This window comes from Neophocaena asiaeorientalis, unplaced genomic scaffold (genome assembly GCF_003031525.2).
Source record: "Neophocaena asiaeorientalis asiaeorientalis breed wild unplaced genomic scaffold, Neophocaena_asiaeorientalis_V1.1 scaffold722, whole genome shotgun sequence".
Classification (NCBI taxonomy): Eukaryota; Metazoa; Chordata; class Mammalia; order Artiodactyla; family Phocoenidae; genus Neophocaena; species Neophocaena asiaeorientalis.
Genome location: NW_020175686.1, coordinates 2,329,881 through 2,350,665, shown reverse-complemented (window position 1 = coordinate 2,350,665; position 20,785 = coordinate 2,329,881). Strand labels below are relative to the sequence as shown.

The window sequence follows — 20,785 nt, the reverse complement described above, 5'->3', positions numbered from 1 at the left end:
TCCTTACTCTTCTTTGCTATTTGTGGGTGAATCAAACTGGGTAAATGTTAGAGTCCTCTTGTGAAACAGAGAAATAATAATATTATCTAGTTCAAAAGAGTTGCTTGAATATAAAATGAAGTGCTGCTTGCAGAGTGCTTTACCTAGTGCCTAGGACAAATATATGATGAATTAATATTATCTATTGCTTTTACATGTCATTGGCTAGAACACTGTGCTAGAAACAGAGTAGTCATTTAATAAACACCTATTGAACAGGGAAAACAAAACCCAGCACCCTACTGTTACATTCTTTGTATCTAATTAGGCAGTGGCTCAAAATCACTGATGAGTGAAGCAAAGAAATGTAATGCCATGTTAAATGGATGGCAATGCCAATATGGCAGTTGTACTAAACAATTAAACCCTTAAGCAGTAACAAGCTCTGTAAATCGTTGAAAACTGTGGGGTCACATTGACTTCCAATTCTACACAGCCAACATCCAGAATGTTTTTATTTTCTCTTCCTTCTGAGATTTTATTTAAATTTTAAAATATTAAAAGGATTAACAGGACAAGGACGAAAGATTATGAGGGTAGACAAAAGATAATAACACATGTCTGAAAGATAAGTTGAGGGTAAAAGATGCTGACCACGAAGGCAGAGTAAATGAGTTCAGAGTCCAGAATAAATTAGACCAAGAGGAGGAAACTGATTTGCCAATTAGAACTATAGGGAAAAGGTGAGCATAATGTGATTAAGTAATGAGGACTGGAAGTAAAAGGGAGGCTAGAAATAAGGCATTGCTAAATCCTATCTATGCGAAAATTACGCCAACTCTATCCCTAAACACGTATGTAGAGCTTGATTTTATAACTGGAAAAAATACCTAAGCATTATTCTCACCAGAATGAGATATGGATTATGGTAGCCCTAGGTAAACTCTATCCATAAGTTTCTCCTGCCACAAACCCATAGTGCAATGTGCTAAATGTGCTAGATGGCAGTATCAATATCCAACAATGAGTTTCTAATTATTTTATTTCCCTACTTGAGAGTGATAACTATTGGGAAAATAAATATACATATAAAACAGCAAAAAAAAAATCATCTACTTAGGAAAATTTAAGCAAGTCTCCCATTTTAAAAATGTATGGGCAATTTAAGAACACAGTACATTGGGGAAAGAAAATAGATAATTTAGTGTAAAATATCAAGAAATATTTAAGAGGATAATTCAAAAAGTAAATCATAATAATGTTCTTAAAATAGATTATAGTGTCCTCAAATTCAATAATATTTTACCTACAAAGTGGAAAAGGATGCTAGAAAAAAGAAACAATTGGAAAAATTGAATAAGAAAAAGAGCTCTTAATAATTAGAAAAAATACAGCAGTAGAGCAGTTAGAGGAAAAAATATTAATGATACTGCACTGGGATAGGATAAAAAGACAAGTAAATAAAAATATTGAGAGAAAAATGATATAGAGGCCAAAATTGAGGAGGTGCAATATTGGATGAAGGGGGGAATTGTAGAATAACACAATTGTTTTTGAAAAGAAAAGTATCAAGTCTTTCAATGTAGGTGCTAAAACGAATGGACAGATTTTTTTAAAAAGACAAGAAAGCGAAACCTGCATTTAATGCATCTTAGTGATATTTGAAAATTCCAAGTTTCAGAAAATGGCCTAAGAAATTTAAGAAAAAAAAACCAGTTCATCTCCACAGAGAAAAGAATAATGTTACTATACTTCTCATCAGGAACTCAGAAATGGAAAGAAGATGGAAAAATCACTTGGAATTCTAAGAGAAAATTATTTACAAAGTAAAATCATATATGCATCTAAATCATCAAATCAGGATGGAAATAAAATAAAGCTGTTTTCAGAGTTTTAAAGGCTACTCTGGGTTTCATCTAAAAACTGACAGTGAAAAGCAAGAGATGGATAGGCGAGATACAGGACGTACTGAGATCAGGCCATGAGTTCCTTCATGACAGCACCCCTACAAAGCGATGAGTCCAAATTACTGAAATGTTAGTGGATTCCAAAGATAGTGTTATCAAGAATGGGGTAGATCAGTGATAGACTGCAATCCTGGCATCCATTCTTTACCCCTTCCTGTGTTCAAATTCTTTGCATTTTAACGTTGCTATACCCCTCCTCCATGGGAGAGCTATCCCACCCAGGATGTGACTCTAGGGGCAGCCATGAAATTATTTTGACCTCTGTTTATAGGTAGATGGGACACAGGTAGAGACTGGAAAACAAAAAAAAAGAGAAACCCAAAACTAAAAAACACTGCACAACTTCACCCAGGGCCTTGTTGTCTCCAAGGGCTGTAGGTAAATTTCAAGACATGTTACGTGTATGTAATTGGTGTTCCAGAAGGAGAATAAAAGAGCACAAAAGAAATCAGAAAAAAGATTTGAAATAATAATGGCCAAAAGCTTCTCCACATTAATGATATTCACCAGGCTACGGACTAAGGAAGCTCGGAGGAAACCCAGAGGATTAATAAAACAACAAACAAAAACACGTAGACATATCACATTCGAACTGCAGAAAATCAACGGCAGAGAAAACCTTGAATAACAAAATAAAATGTCTTACCATAAAGGCCCAAGAACAAGAATTGCAGTGAACTTCTCATGAGAAGCCCCACAAATAAGAAGAGAGTGGAGTGAAATACTTAAAGTGTTGGGGAAAAAACCAAACTAACAAAACTGGAATTCTATATGTAGCAAAATTATTCTTCTAAAGAGAAGGAGATAAAATGACTCTCTAGAGAAACAAAAACAGAGAATTTATTACTTACAGACTTGAACTGCAAGAAATGTTAAAAGGAATTCTTAAGGAAAAGAAAAATAATAAAGATGAAAAACTCAGATTTATATAAAGAAAGGTAGACCATTGGAAAAGGAATAAATGAAGGTAAAATAAAATATTTGTTTCATTTTTAAGTGATCTAAAATATAATTTTTGTTTAAAATAGTAACAATATACTGAGTGATATGTCATATGAATAAGTGAAAAGAATAACAATGTCATAAGAGCTGAGAGAGAGGAATTCAGAATATTCTACGATAAGGTAGCTACACTACACTTGAAGCACTTTAGTGTTATTTAAAGGGAGGCTTAGATTAGTTAAAAATATATATTGGGAGCTGTATGGCAACCACTAAAAATATTAAAAAGAAATATAATTGATATCCTAAGAAAGGAGATAAAATCAAATCATTGCATGAAAAAGTAAAAACTTTTTTTCTCATTGTATCCCTGTAATCTATAAATCTTATAGAATAGAGCAACATATATGTGTGAAATGAATAAGTTTATGAGTGAAAAAGTTACATGAAATTTGGTCAGCACTGAATGCTACGAATACACTTGTCAGATTTTTAGAAAGATTAAAATGACTGAAAATTATTAAGATAAATATTAGCGTTGAATGTGTAGAAAATTAACAAACAGAAACTTCAATTAAATAGTTGGGAGACCAGAAGGGGAGCTCTCATGCCCTGAGGCAATAGCAGAGCCCAAGAGGAAGAAGAAAGACTTACTTCTTGGCAAGGACTCAGCCAATGAAAAACCATGGACTGTTTAAATATGGCCCTCCCAACTTCCCTTTCCTTTCTGTAATAGTGTTCTCCTTTTGCCATGCAGGGAATCTGCATGTGACTCGCCATGGTTGCAGACCCTGAATTGAAATTCTCTGTTGATCCCCAGCAAACTCATCTTTGCTGGAGAAATATGTGGCAGTCCATTTGTTTCAGGTCAACAAAGATTTAAAAAAACTTGCTTTTCTTTTATAAAGATATTAATGCAAGTATCCTACACACACATACACAAAACCATAGAGTGATTTGCTTAAAGCAGGAAAAACAAGAATTTTTTCCACCTTTTTTTCTGTAGAGGTCAATATTTGTAGAGAAAACAACTGCACCTCTATTTCACAAACATTCATCAAATTGAATTTCTTAAATCAGTATTTTAGTTTTTTAATAATAGAACTGCAGTTATCATCATTGAAGATCAATATTTCACAGTTTTATATATCTTGAATTTTGTCAAAGCACTCAATTAACAGCAGGAAATTGTTTTCCTTTGATAGCATCATTTAAGTGTTTTCTTCATTTACATGTCTAACGTTGTTATTCTTACAAGATGAAATTAGTTTTCAAAGCTGGAATGAGATAATTATGTTGTCTGTGCTGAACTTCTTTTACAAAATATACATCTCTAAAAGAGTCCTGTAAATAATTTCAAAATAATAAAAGATTGGTCCATTACTAAAATACGTTAAATAACTTACCATTGATTTACTATTTAGTACAATATATGTATCAGTCATCAGAACACTACAGATATTATTCTGTATGCAAAATAAATGGTTATAATTAGACTTTCTTTTGTCTTCTCATCCTTTAAATCTGGGTTTCTTTCTCTGTCTCATTTTCTATGAAAGTCACATAACACATTCAGTTTTCTAAGACAGATCAAGGCTTATCCCTCTCCTTAAAACTCTAGCTGCATTGCCTCATTTGACAAAATCCATAACAAGGTACATGGTTCTGCAGCTGAATTCTATAAAACATAACTGCCACCATATGTAGAGGCTCCTGTGCTTTGGCATTTGCTTTCTCCCTAGGCTTATCTTTTGCCTACTACCAACTCATGCCCTGTTTTCCAAACATATGTATGATGTTTGTCCTCTGATGTTTGGTCTGTCCAACCATTGTTTGGAAGAGCAACTTTTTCCTCTAGAAGTTCTGTCTTCCTATTCCAAGACTGATTATAATTCAGCTTCAAAACAGTTTGATTTGCTCTCCCCCCTAACTTTTGGGATAGGCAAGCTATTCAAACTAGGCCTATTAAAATTCTTCCCTTGGAGGAATATGTATATTTAAATATTAAAAGACAACAACAGCAGATATACACAGACACACACATACATATATAAATAACTATATACATACCTATATACACATATAGACACACATACACTGGAAAAAAGAGAAATAAAGGAGTCCCTCTTTAGTAGTTGGAAATGTATATGAGTACCTGAAGCCTGAAGCTTATGCAATATCGAGGGCCCAATTTAAGAAAGGAATACACTTTTAATAACAAGACCCTAGAAGGGTCTTTTGTCCCTGAGGGCCACTGAAAGTTAAGTTTCATTAGCTGGATTTTAGAGATGATAAGTCATTCCTACTTTAAAATTCTAAAAGTCAAGGACACTGAAAATCTGTAATTGTAAACTTAATGAAATAATTGGACTCAATTGGCAAAATTAATACCAAATTGTGAATGTCTTTCTATCATATATGTACAGGTTAAATTTATATGTATAGCCTAAATTTAATCAGTTGGCAATGTTGCATTTATAATTATTTGATAGAATTAAATCAGTTTAAAAACATATCTGATAGTATTTGGTCTCAAATTTTAACTTACATTGCAGTATTTTGTGAATTAATGCACAAATAATTAAAAGACATCCTTTACAAATGAGTGTTAAGCATTTAATATTCATTAATAATATTGACCAGTTTAAGAACTAACTTAATTATCATCATGTTTAATTTTTAACCCCATCTTATATTTAACTTATCCAAGATCAAACTGCTAATAATTTGCTGAGAATGGGCAGATGATATGGTTTCTGATTCTTTGCCCAGTACTATTTTTACTGTACTTCACAGTATATCTTAAATACATTTGTCATCACTGCAATATAATTGTTTTCTTAATATCTTTCTTAAAAAATCTAAACTTATTAACATTTTAAAATATATAACATTATAAACAATACATATATTTGTCAAAGTATACTTATGATAGATCAGTTCTGAAATAAAATGATTGCCACTAACACATATATTATGGGTGGCTGTCTAAATCTTAACATTGTGTTCTTAAAATGTTATCTTGCCTGCATATTTATTTATTTAAGCTTTTAAAACTCCAATAAACCACTGTATTTTAGTAATATATTGATGAGATATTTCTATATTTGAACAATGTCACCTGATTGAATTGCCAGGCTTTTCTCCAGTCTTCCATTTTTTCACAATATCTACTAAGCTTCCTAATTTCAAAATTTAGGAGAGCTGTTTTTTGGCTTTTTTGTTTTTTTCTTTTAATCAGAAAATGTTGGTACTGGAAAGATCATAAATGAATACTTCTATAAGTACGTTTAAAAATCAATTCTTAAAAAGTTAATTAACATACAGTACAAAAAATGCAATTTTGAAGCCATTTATTATATTGCAATTTTAATAATTAAGTCTTATTTTTCTTAAGAATTAACTCATTTCATGTCACTTTGCAAAACACATTGAGATGTGGATAGGTGAACGAGTAAGGAATAACATCATGTACTTTAATTACTTTATATGTTTTAAAGGCAAATTAGTGTTTGGTATTATAATATTGAAATAAATTTATTACCCTTTTATTAAACATTAATTCCTACAAACTCCTATAAACCATTTCTACTTTTGTACTAGTGTACAGCTTTCTCACGCTCTCTCAAGTTTCTAGAAAACTGTAATTGCTTTATGTTAGTAAGTATAATATAAATACATTTACCATTAAAAGTTGATCAGAATATTTTCAATAAAACATATTATTGATTTTGGTGTAACAATGCACGCTAAAGAATTTCTTGATTACTCATTTTTCAGTGAATGACTCATGGGGTTTTTTGACGAGTAGATTTAAAGATAATATATCATTATACTAGTGAAATGCTAACAGAATATCCTCCTTTCAACAAGGACCGAGACATAAATATTAAAATTCTTTTCATAAACCTGAGATCTAATTAACAGAAATGGAATTGGGGTTTCTTTTTAAAATTATGGAAAAACACTAACAATCTGACACTATGTTCACAGTTAAGTTAAAAAAAAGATTGTTTTCTGAATTTTAACATTTCAAAAAGTAAGTGAATCAAGAGTGTAATTTTTAACACATAATACATAAAATAAAATTCTGAAATTGTAGTTCTACGTGGTCATTAGATGATCCTTTTCAATTGTTGGCATATATCCCTTAGTCTAATTCGTTCATTTCTTAAATTCAACTGTCTTCTGACTTTAAGCAACAGTATATGAACTCATTGTTATTACCTAATTATAAGTATAGAAGATTTTGATTTTCTAGTTTGCACAGTGAAGAACCTTCTTCATGTAAAAACAGATATTTTTTAAAAATTTTGTAAAAGGAAAGTCATGTTTCTCCAGAAATAGTTCTCAATGTTTGTGTGAATAAACATCAGTTGAGGAGTCTGTAAAAAGCATGTTCTGAGACCCACTCTGAAAAATCCTAAACCATTGTACCTGAGTTAAGGGCCATAAGTCTGCACTTTTTAATGAGTACCTCAAGTGATTCTAATGTCAAACTCTGTATATCATGATGACTCATAATCAGAGAACTAAAATGATTTTTTAAACTTCTCCTGAAGCAGCTTTATGCTAGTAATTAGAAATGTTAGCAATTCACCATCCTTACAGAGAATAAGGACAATTTTAGCTCTTATGGTTCATTCTCGCTTTCCAAACAAAATCTGATATGGAATCATAATTTGTTCATTACTTCATTGATTTGATCAGTCAGTCATTGTCACTCTGCAGCTATTCATTTGGTACCTCGTATATTGAGACTGGAGATACAAAGAAGAAACTTCTTCATGAAGTTTGCAGTTTAGTGAGGAGAAACAGTAATGACATAAGTCAGTAAGACAGAGAAAGACAAATACTGGATGAGGTCACCTATCTGTGGAATTTTTCAAAAAAACAAACTCACTGAAGCAGAGATCAGATCTGTGGTTGCCAGAGGTGGGGGATAGTAGATGGTAGAATTAGGTGACGCTGGTCAAAAAGTACAAACTTAAAAGATAAATTAGCTCTGGGGTCGTAATATTCAACATTATGATTATAGTTAGTGATACTGTATTATTGTATATTTGAAAGTTGCTAAGAGAGTAGATCTTTAAAGTTCGCATCACACACACACACAAATTGTAACTGTGAGGTGATGGATGTTAACTAATCTTATTGTGGTCATCATTTTGCAATATAGTCAATATGAAATCATTATGTTGTACACCTTATACATATATAATGTTGTATGTCCATTATATCTCAAAAGAACTGGGGAAAAGCTCTAAAAAATCCAACTGTAGTATGTACCATGAAGTGGGAATCAATCAGGTTTGTCAGGAAAGCAGAATCATTATGAGTGTTCTGGGATATATTAATTTTCTATTGCTGTGTAACAAATTACCATAGAATTATCAGCTTATAACAACACAGATTCCTTATCACACAGTTTCTGTGAGTTAAGAATATAGATATAGCTTAGCTAGTTTTTCTGTTCAGGGTCTCACAAAGCTCTAGTCAAGGTGTCAGCCAGGCTGTCTTCCTTTCTGGAGCTTGTGTTTTCTTCCAAACCCCTGTGGTTGTTGGCAGAATTCAATCTCTTGCAGCTGTAAAAATGAGGCCCTCAGCTCCTAGAGGCTGTCCACGGTTTGCTTCCAAGTTACTCCCTCCTTAGACAGTCTTGTCATAACATCTTGTCTCCTCAAGACAAGCGGGAGAGGATCTCTCTGCAATCAGCTAAGACAGAGCCCTATATAATGTAACATAACCAAAGGAGTGATAACCACATTGACTTCACCATATTCTATCGATTAGAAGCAACTCAAAGTTTCTCCTGAATTCCAGGCATTTTCTGCACTTCTTCCATTGTAAACCTATGCTCCTCTATAAAGTCAGAATAAGCCACTTCAACCAGTATGCTAACCTGCTTCTTTGCTTGTTGGTCAACTGGTCTGAGGATCCCAATATGTCCAAGTGGCACCTTCAACTAACCAGTTTAAGGAAAACGTTATTCTTCCATTAATCCTACCTCCATTGGGAAATAACATGTATAAAACAGCAGCCAACATTGCAAGATAGGAAACAAACCTTTTGCTGATGGATTGATAGGGGTAATGGTAAGAAGGTTCGCTTACTTAACACAATATGATCCATAAGGAGGCGATATACCCGCTAAGCAAATTGCCACATTTGACAATTTACAGTGAAAGAAAATAACTAGGTAAGATTATTGAGACCTCCATTGTCCATAATTACCTGAATTTAGTCAGAGATAAAGAACCATGATGAGAATTATGAAAGTCATGGATATTACAGGAGTGAGGGGCTAAGAAGTAAAGATCGGTTGAATGAGTAGACACAAAGATAGACTAACAACACTTCATGAAGCATAACACAGATGAACAAATTGGAGCTTTTGTGGGGGAAGTTGAGAACCCAAGCATGTCCCTGCCAGCTCCTGGAGAAGTCTATGGAGTCTCTTGCTACAACCAAATTTCTGGGGCCACTATCACTCATGAAAGATCAGCACTCAAGATGCAGAGTCCTGGGCTAAGCAGTGGTGAGTGAGACTCAGCTGAAGCCCAATTGGCAATTCTCTGTTCATTACCATATCTGACCTCAAAGACTTACAGAGTAATAGTGGCCACTTCATTTCCATCATTTAAATTATATGCAAGGTCCTCTTTGGGCTAACTCTATATACAGTGACAGAGACTCTAGGAAACATACTTCCCAGCTTCACCAAATTAGCAATGGTTAGGGGTTCTGGATTTAGTAAATAAAAGTACAGGAAACTTTGTTAAATTTGAATGCTTGATAAACAATTCTTTTTTTTTTAGTATAACTATTGCATGGGACTGATACCATACTCTATTCTACTCCACACTGCTACTCTGACTAGTATTTTTAGTATTAAGTATTTATTTAGTATTATTGAACCATGCAGTATTTGACACAAACTATACTAAAAGAAGTATCTGTTGTTTATTTGAAATGAAAATTTAGCTGGATTCCCTGTATTTTGTCTGACAATGCTAACAGCACAATTTAAAACAAATTACCTGGAAGAGAATGGGAGCTGTAGCTGCAGGGGTAGACAGGTTGAGGTCAGACTATAAAAAAAATCTCAAAATCCATATCGCTGCTAGTATTCAAGATTTTTTCATTTATGTGTTCTCATTTGAGAACACCTTCATAACAGCTTCACAATTTTTTGATTAAATAATTAGAAGTTATTTAGAAATAATGAAATAGATGATAATTTAGTTGTTTACATTAAGACCTTATGATAAATTTTTCCTTTATATTAGATTGGCTATAAATATTTATTACCACTTACAACAAGCATTCACAGGGATCCTTTAATATGTTGATATCATAAGTCCTATATCTACCACAGAAACACAATTTCAAAAATTAGTACCAGTGTTTGCATTGAGGAGTTATATACACAATAAAGATTTGTACAAAAAAAGTAGGTAACATTTTTATTTAATTAGCTCTTAACAGGATATATATATACTATATATGTATTATAAAAACTATAATAATTAAAATTTTAAAAATCCATATGTCCAAAAGAAACCACAACAAATTGTTGGTAATGTTTCCCTTCATAATTGAGAATGCACTGAATAATCTATACTAATTCTATATTTTAATTCTTAGATTACAATAATATTATATGGTGGTTGTGGGATGAATTGTGAGATTGGTATTGACATATATACGCTAATATGTATAAAATAGATAACTAATAAGAACCTGCTGTATAAAAAATAAATAAAATAAAATTCAAAGAAAAGCATATTATAATAGGTCTAAGACATTTTAAATAATTGTCCAACTCCTGAAAGTGTAAGGATTACTCCTTATTGTCTTCCATTTTTTATATCTAATATTTGCCCCAAAAGAACATGATTTATCACATTATTTTAAGAGTTTAATAAGAGTTTAAGAGTTTAATTTTAAGAGTTTAATAGCAATATAATATCTGCTCTTCCTATAGTAGAAATATATTAGTTCAAAATACATAGATTTTATGTAATTATAAATCATAGTTAAGTTTTGTTTTATATGAAAAATTCTGAAATAGCATAGAATAAAGCATTCTTATGCTTTTTATTTTTATGGCATCTTACTAAAGAATATAGGCTATATGCAATGAAATTTCTTTAAAATAATAGATTTTGTAACCTGTCTATAGTTCTACCACACTCAAGAATATAATTGCAGAAAATAAATTTGCATACTAGAACCACTTGCGGCAGTCTTAATCTGTGTGGCTGGTGCCTTACAATTTATTCATAGTCAGGAATAACTTTCTTCAACCTTCTTACCCCTGAAAGCATTCCACTGACATCCTTTTGTTCTGTTGAAACAGGATTGGCAATGTATGCATTATTTGAAACAGCTCAAACCCGCCCTCATAGAAGAAGTTGCAGATGCCCTTTGAATATTTGGCCCTAGATGTCCATCACGGTAGGCAATTAATTTGGTACATTGTTACTATATTCAATTCTCGGTCTTTCTGCCAATACTGCCAGACAAATATTCTAATTAATGCCAGTCAAAATGGTGATTTTGTGGTATGAACATTTTGAGGACTAAAACACATTTAAATACAAATTTATACTACATCAGTTTCAAAAATATCTAGCAGATGGCAATTTGAATTGAATATCCATTTGACCTGGACTTGGGCCTCATGCCCAAGATTCAAAATTTTTCAAAATTTATGAGCAATATAGACAAATTTAGTCCTTTTTAAGATTTTTTTTATCACACCATATAATTCCAGGTTATATTAATGTTATGTTGAAGGAATTTGGTTTGAAAACTTATCTTTCCTTTTGTAAATGATATTAGATTGTTTATTGAAACTTTGTTTCTATGTAAGGATCATTGAAACTAACTAATAGGCACTTGAAATATTGATGCTACATCCAGTGAAATTTAACAGAAGAGTATATCTGAACTTATATGAGTTTATATACCTGGAAGCATAGAAGTACTGACCCTGTTTAATTTTTTTAGTACCAGTTGTTTATTTCAGTTATCTTCTCATCTCTATAATGTTCACAATTATAGTCTGTAGGTCTCCAATATTATATGACTGCTTCTAATTTCACAGAGGGATGTGGCTTCATGGGCTAAATCAATTTGTAATGTATAGCCTTCTGGTAAGGGCTATGAATTTTGAGGCTAATTGCTAGATATAATTTCAGGGTACTTTTTATCAAGGATCATCTTAGGCAGAGAGACTAAAGTCCAAACTGAAACCACATTTGTAGAGTTTTAGTAGAAACAGTGTCATAGGCAAAAGAAAATGTTATCCAAATGAGAAAATAATTGTAAAGCTGGTGTTTTGAGAAGAAGAGAGAGAGATAGAGGATTTTAAACAAATTTAAAAGGTACTTAAAGAGATGGCCCAGGGTGAAGGGAACCTATGTTCTAATCCTACTTCTTTGACCTGTGAACTTGGGGCCTGTAGTAGACAGAGGCCTCCCTCAAGAGGTTCAGATGCTAATCCCAGAGAAAGACTTGATAGACCATTGCTGGCTTTGAAGTGGAAAGGGATCTGTACTTCCAGTTTCTGGCCTGACATGTAAAGAGCGTTGAAGTTCTCACTCCCTCCTCAAAATAAAGAAAAAGCTGAAGAAACTGAATATCAACTTTTCTTAGATCTATAAGAAAAGTAAGGTCAAGGATAAATCACTGCCCTGAAAGCTGGAGAGATGGATACCAAAAATCACAGCTTTCCAACACCACAGTCAAGAGCAAAAACCCAAGCTGGAGCCAGAACCTATGGGAACACTTCAAATGTTATTGACAAATTGCCAAAGGTGCAATGTAAACTAGCTTGAAATCAAAACACCAGGGGCCAAGTTTGGGGGAACACAGCTCACATTTATGAGTTTTACCTCCAGGATCCTTACCAGCTTCTCACATTGAAGATCAGAGAAAGATCCCCTTAGGCTTCTTGTAGTCGGGAGAGGAAAAGTAACCATTTTGAAATACTCCCGAACATTCTGTTCCCTTTATAAAGAACTACACTCAAAAGAAATGGGCTTCCTCCCGCGTACCGCAAAAAAAAAAAAAAAAAGAAAAAAAGAAAAGGAACTATTTTACCAGAGCTTACCAACTTTGAGAAAGGGAAGTTACACCCTTACTAGCCTTCTCACCTACAGAGGGAAAAAGTGTTGAGAAGCACTGTTGAAGTCACAGCCTCAGATCTCATGCTCACTAAAAAACTGAGACCTAATCATAGGATTACAGGATGCTCCCCCAACCCCACACCTTACCCAACAGAGACCAGGCTCCTGTATAATAAGAGACTACAGCTAAAAGGACTGCAAAGCTCAGACCCTTTTTAAGAAGACAAGCAGGAGACAAAATGAAAGACACTAGAGTAAACATTAGCCTCTAATGCATACAGCTATAGCAAACATTAACACAGTTTAACCTCTTGCCACATAAACTTAAAACCTCCCACTAAAGGCCTGTTTACTTCAGTACCTTTTTACCCAATACATCATGTGTGCTTTCAACAAGATATTATAAGCCATGCTAAGAGCAAACAACTAAACAAATGAATGAAAAACCAAAATCAAACAAATAGAAAAAACCAGTTCAATAGACAAAATGAGCATCAGAACCCAGACTGAGGTATAGCAGAGATTTTAGAATTATCAGACTGGGGATTTAAAATAGATATGATTAGTATGCTGAACTAACAGAAAAGTGGAAAACATGCAAGAACTGATGGGTAACGTAAGAAGAGAAATGAAAACCCCAAGAAAAAAGTTTTAAATGCTGGAAGTCAGAAACTTCATAACAGAAATGAAGGGTGCCCTTTGGACTCATCAATAGATTGGAAATTACTGAGGAAAGAGTCAGTGAGCTAAAAGACATGTCAAAAGAAACTTCGCAAACTGAAAAGCAAGAGAAAAATGAAAAAAAATCAAAAAGTACATCCAAGAGCTATGATACAATTATAAACAATGTAATACATGTAATCCAGAAGAAGAGAGAAAGGGATGGAAAAATATTTGAGACTCCCAGGCATCTGAGGAAGGGAGGGTGGCGGCAGCGGTGCTGGTGACTGAGTGGAGCCCAGTGACAGGACGTTGGTGTTGGTATTAGGAGACCTGCACATCCCACACTGGAGCAACAGTTTGCCAGCTAAATTCAAAAAACTGCTGGTGCCAGGAATGATTCAGCACACTCTCTGCACTGGAAACCTTTGTACCGAAGAGAGTTATGACTATCTCCAGACTCTGGCTGGCGATGTTCATATTGTGAGAGGAGACTTCAATGAGAATCTGAATTATCAAGAACAGAAAGTCGTTAACTGTTGGGCAGTTCAAAATTGGTTTGATCCATGAACATGAAGTTATTCCACGGGGAGATATGGCCAGCTTAGCCCTGTTGCAGAGGCAGTTTGATGTGGATATTCTTATTTCAGTACACACACAAATATTTGAAGCATTTGAGCATGAAAATAAAGTCTACATTAATCCAGGTTCTGCCAATGGAACATATAATGCCTTGGAAACAAACATTATTCCTTCATTTGTGTTGATGGATATCCAGGCTTCTACAGTTGTCACTTGTGTGTACCAGCTAATTAGAGACGTCCTGAAAGTAGAACGAATCGAATACAAAAAATCATAAAGCGAGGCGTGTCCTGATGATTTTTCTGTTGGGTTTCTTTTTTGTTTTTCATTTCCCTGTTCAACTCAAGTAATTAATCGTTTAAGAGCCACAAAATTGTATCACTTTTATAATATTTTGCAGTAAAACGTAATCTCGTCTTCTGTTAATACAATGTTCTAAGCTTCTTGTAAACTATAAGAGTATATTTAGTTTAAGTATATGATTTCTATGAAAAAATGTCCACCACACAGTAAATGATCATATGTTAAGAAAAATTTGTCCTTGTAAATATCGTTTATTCCTTCATTTGTGTTGATGGATATCCAGGCTTCTACAGTTGTCACTTGTGTGTACCAGCTAATTAGAGACGTCCTGAAAGTAGAACGAATCGAATACAAAAAATCATAAAGCGAGGCGTGTCCTGATGATTTTTCTGTTGGGTTTCTTTTTTGTTTTTCATTTCCCTGTTCAACTCAAGTAATTAATCGTTTAAGAGCCACAAAATTGTATCACTTTTATAATATTTTGCAGTAAAACATAATCTCGTCTTCTGTTAATACAATGTTCTAAGCTTCTTGTAAACTATAAGATTATATTTAGTTTAAGTATATGATTTCTATGAAAAAATGTCCACCACACAGTAAATGGTCACATGTTAAGAAAAATTTGTCCTTGTAAATATCTTCATAGTTGATATTTGGAACTTTATTACCAAAGTAGTGCATGAGGGGAAAGAAACTAGATTTTCTTGTAGACATTCTTCTCTTCTCCAGTAATAAACAGTTACCTTTCATTTAAAAAAAAAAAACTTGAGCTCAGGAATTTCCAAAATTAATGAGAGACCAGAAACCACAGATTAGGGAAGCTCAGAGAAAACTGAGCAGAATAAATAACAACAAATCTATACCAAGGCACGTCATATTCAAACTGCAAATAAAACAAAGACAGGTGAAAATCTTGAAATGAGCCAGAGGGGGAAAACACACATCCTACCTACAAATGAGCAAGGATACGAATTACATTAGACTTGTGTTCGGACACCATGCAAGTAAGATATTTAAAACATTGCAAGGTAAAAACCCACCAATCTAAATTTCTGGATTCAGTGAAATTATCCTAAGTGAAGAAGAAATAAAGACTTTTTCTGACAAAAATTGAGACAAAATGTTGCCAGTAGACCCACTTTGCAAAAAAATGTTTTAAAAAGTTCTTAGGAGTGAAAGAAAAATACTACAGTTCAGAAACTTGGATCTATATAAAAAAGGAAAAGTGGTAAAGAACAAATTCATAAAGATAAAGTCTTTTAGTTTTCTTATTGTTAATTGATCTAACATAAAAATTTGTTCAAATAGTTATAGCAACAATGTATTTGCAAATTATAGTTTATAGATCAGTAAAATAAATGACACCAATTTTATCAGAAACTGGAAGAAGAAATTGGGTATGCTCTGTTACAAGGTACATGCACCACCTGTGAGGTGGTACTGTGTTATTTAAAAGTGGACTTAGGGCTTCCCTGGTGGCGCAGTGGTTGAGAGTCCGCCTGCTGATGCAGGGGATATGGGTTCGTGCCCCGGTCCGGGAGGATCCCACGTGCCGTGGAGTGGCTGTGCCTGTGAGCCATAGCTGCTGAGCCTCCGTGTCCAGAGCCTGTGCTCCGCAACGGGAGAGGCCACAACAGTGAGAGGCCTGCGTACTGCAAAAAAAAAAATTAAAAAAAAAAAAAAAGGGGACTTAAAGTTGTTATAAATGTATGTTGCAGACTCCAAGGGAACCAGCAAATGAAAAATAAAAAATGACAAAAAGAGTATTAGTCTACAACCTCTAGAGGCTTAAAAAGTCAAAGAAACATATTCTTCTATAAGACCGAAAAAAGAACTGTCAAGACCTTGATTTTAGCCCATTAGGACCCATGTTGAACTTCTGACCTAAAGAATAATAAATAAATAAATAAATAAATAAATTTGTGTTGTTTAAATCTACTAAAATTGAGGTAATTTGTTGTAGTAGTAATAGGAATTTCATACATGACCTTTGGCAAAATACTTAGCATCTTTCATACAATTTTCCTTTGTTGCAAAATGAGTGGTGAGATTCTTATGCAAATTCCTATATTTGCAGTATTGTTAGAAAGAGTTCTAAGTTTAAAAATTCTTTCTTTCTTGTTTCCTTCTTTCTCTCTTTCTTTTACTTTCCTATTCTCCTTCATGCATTTCCTTCCAAGACTTATTTAGCATCCTAAGTAAGATACTGTTCTCGAGAGCTAAAAACAAATACATCGGAGAAAATTACAATATAATAAAAGTCAGAAAAAGTTATTATAGATAAAATTATAATTACATTAGAAAACTGCAGTCAAAAAATAAGGTGGGAACAAATAAGACACAAATCTAGGTCAACACTCCATAATTCCATCGTACTCCAAAAACAGCATTTTTATTAAAAAAAAAACCTTAGCATAATATTGGGGTTGTAATACTATGAAAGACTGGAAGGACTAGACTATCTTTCCAATTTGCTCTTAGCTTTTCTTGAACAAAATTGAGAACACAGATTTCTTTATTTTGCAACCATAATGGCAGAGGGGAAAAATTAGCAGAGGAAGAGACTTCATAATTATTAGACAAGTCAGAAGATGCATGTAAAGAGACGACAACAATGTACAAATGCTATCCAATAGTACTCTCTGCAAAGATGGAAGTATTTTATGTTTGTGCTGTTGAATATGGTATCTGCCAGTCACATGTGGCTATAAAGCCTTTGAAAAGTGGTTTCTATGACTGAGGAACTAAATTCTTAATTTTAACTACTTTATTTAAAATTTAAATCCCTATACATGATGAGTGGCAACTGCAGTAAACAGTTGAACTCAAAAATATTAATGATGATTAACTAGATCATGAAACTAAAATCTCAAACTATGACTCTTCATATGCTTATATCCCAGATGAATTTTCTCAAAATGAAATATTAAGTTGTATATTTCCAAGGAAAAGATCAAGTATGGTGTTCTTATCCAGTTAGTCATTCACCAGGAAAACTTTATCAGACATTATACTGTGAAAGGATCTGGAACATTCAGTGTTGCTAAAGGGACACCAGATAGTACTCTTTCATCTCTTGTGATATTTGAATGCCAGGGTTTACTTGTTACAAAGAAGTCTGCCCATCTCCTTATGAAAAATTGTAATGATTTTCATTACCCTTTATGCTTACTTATAAAAATGTATTTATAATATGACTTAGATGTAAAAAAATACGAGTCCATTGGATCAGGATAGAAAATGGTAACAGCTATTTTTCTTGGTATACTATGGATTAACACTCTCTTTCTTCATGATACGGTAGCCATTTACACTTTTATTCTAGTTTATAATTTCATATAAGCTTTAACCACTAGAATATGATATATCTCCTCTATAATAAATTTTTTAAATTCATGATAGCGCTTTCATTAAATACACTTTCTCATGTATGATAAGTTTCTCTCATTACAACATGGGAAGAATATTACTTAGGACACTGGCTACAAATACCTAATTAGAAATAATAATATAAATTTATGCTAAAATTAAAAGAGATTTCCCACAATTCTTTTAATTTATGATTGTCGATCAAACAAGTAAGAACAATTTCAAATGACCAATAAAAAGCCTAACTAAGTGATGGAAAAATAGAATCCATTATTGGGACTCTATGCTACATTTTTAGAGGCCTGATACAATAGTGACAAAGGACAAGATGTTTAACCCAGCAGTTCTCAAACTTTTAGACCTTAAAATTTATTCCACAGAAAAAATGAAATTAGTATTTAATGAACTAAATTTTAGGAAGTGTGGTTCTGGTTTCTCTATGTTTGCAGCAACCTGTATTTAAAGCGGCACTCAGAATATGTCTGCACCATGCCAAAACAACTAATCCAGTCAAACTGAGGTGACAGATTAATATGATTTTCACAATTACCAATTTATTAATTTATATATTTATTCCTTGCACCTAGTATGTGTAAGTAATAAGTAGTGGCACACAAAGTTGGAAGAGTGAGTGATTTTGACACACTTTGAGCACTGAATATTATTTTCCTTTTTTAAAATTAACTTGGCATAACATAATTATGCAATATAACATAATTATGAGATAAATTAAATTCTTTTTTATTTATCCCTGGGTCTCTCTTGAAATGCTTCAGTGTTATATGCCTAGAATTCCTCACAAATGCTGATGTCATATGCATATTTATAATATATGGAAAGATAATCATTTTCCTCCTTTTAAAACATGATGTAGGAAAGTGAAGCAACTTCTGTCAGTCTGTTTTTCTGTGAACTTTATAGGTAAGGATCACTAAGCTCCATGGATGGAATATTTGGGCTAACAGTAATGGCACGAAAGTTGGTGTATAGGTAATCAAAGGACAAATTCCTTGTGACACTCAGTCATCACTGTATATGTTACTCAATTTATGAATTCTGCAGATTTTTTTTGAAGAGGATATTAAAGTGGAGAAAAATATAAATAAATAAGTAAAAATGGAGGTGAACTTTCTTCAATTAAATTAGAAGTTACATCTCCATGATGTTCATAATCTTCAAAATGCATTAATATATCAGATCGAAAAGGGTCAGGGATATAAAAGCACAGCTCCTAGTATCCAAGTTCCAGAGCACAGAGCAGCAGAAGGAGTTGAGGTGCAGGAGAGAAAAGGAGAAAGCATAGAGATGCTATCTTTATTGTCTACAATCCCAAATGTATTGTACTATATACATATATATTCCCTTGGCATTGATCTCCAGGACAGGACAAAAAAGGGAAGAGAAGAAAGAAATAGCATGCATCCCAGCAGCTGTACACAGAGGTAGCTCAGGAGAGACAAATATACACTAAATCACCATAAAAAATGTGAAATAATAGGGTATTACTGCAAGGCAGTCTGACCTCCTGCTCACCCTACAGGGACAGAAGAAGAACGCTGAGAAGGGATGTGCACCCAAGGGAGGTACCTCACACATTTACAGAGAAATTCATTCACAGTCACTGTATTATCATTTAATCAATTTTCACAGTTATTGAGAGAACAAATATATATTATTATATTCTTTCATTGCACTCTGAGAATTTTAAATTATATTTTCATTATTTCTTGATTGAGAGTCAAAGTTTTCATATTTCCCAATGTGTACACACATATATATATATTCATTTTATAAATTGGAAGTCTTAAAACAGTTTTTAAATACTATCATAACTACTTATTCCATATATATATACATACATACACATTTATATTCTAAATCTATCAATTTTGTATTAAATATAATCTATATACATAATCGTTTCTTTCCCTTTCTCTCTTTCTATATATAAAATCTTGATCTGTCAACTGTGGGTTATAGAAGATAAATAAATTTAGAGCAATAAATAAATAAATGTTGGAAGTTAAGTGATGAACAATGGCAAAGTAGGCAAATTCAAAGAAAGCATGCTACTTTTGAAATGAATGCCTGATAATGTTACCAGAGGTTGAAAGCATTAAATAATGTAAAGAAATTACATTATAATGCTGAAAAGAAAATGATCTGCAATTCACCATTATACTATCACTAATATTTTGTCAAACCACGTAAAACAAAATCTCACAAAATATAATAATGTACTGAAATAAACACAGTATAGCAGTAAAAAATGTTCATATCTTAACCCTCGAAAGATGTAGTATATAAAAGAAAAGATGTATAGGATAATGACACAGCTCAATGCACACACACACGTACACACAAGCACTTACATACATATGGACACATTCATGCTCTCTCTCACACATCCACACACACACAATAATCATGCATTATTTTCACATAGAAAATCTCACTATATCCCCAAATAGGAATAGTACAAACCAAATTCCTTGATCATTAAGCAATAAAATAAGGAATATTAAAAAAAAACCCTCATATTCTAAGATAAAAAGAAGAAATAAGGAAAGAATCAACAAAAGAAAGAAAAGCGAACCAAAGAATTAACAAATCAATGGAAAAGGAAGGAAAGGGAGAGAGAAGAAGGAAGGAAGGAAGAGAAATTGAACATTATTGCTGACAGAATTACAAAAAAACAGAATAACAAAAAATAAACAAAAAACATTAATTAATAAAGAAAATTTTGCAATTAAATGACTAGAAAACAATAATATAAAAAGATCATATTTTTCTGATAAATAGGAACACTGATGAATAGATAAGAGCTGATTTTTTGAAGAAAATATC

The 20,785-nt window shown here is 32.9% G+C and overlaps 1 pseudogene; it reads left to right on the top strand.

Annotated features, from left to right (window-relative positions):
- The first annotated feature begins 12,604 nt into the window (after positions 1-12,604).
- Positions 12,605-14,543, top strand: LOC112390967 (vacuolar protein sorting-associated protein 29 pseudogene; annotated as a pseudogene).
- The last annotated feature ends 6,242 nt before the right edge of the window (positions 14,544-20,785 follow it).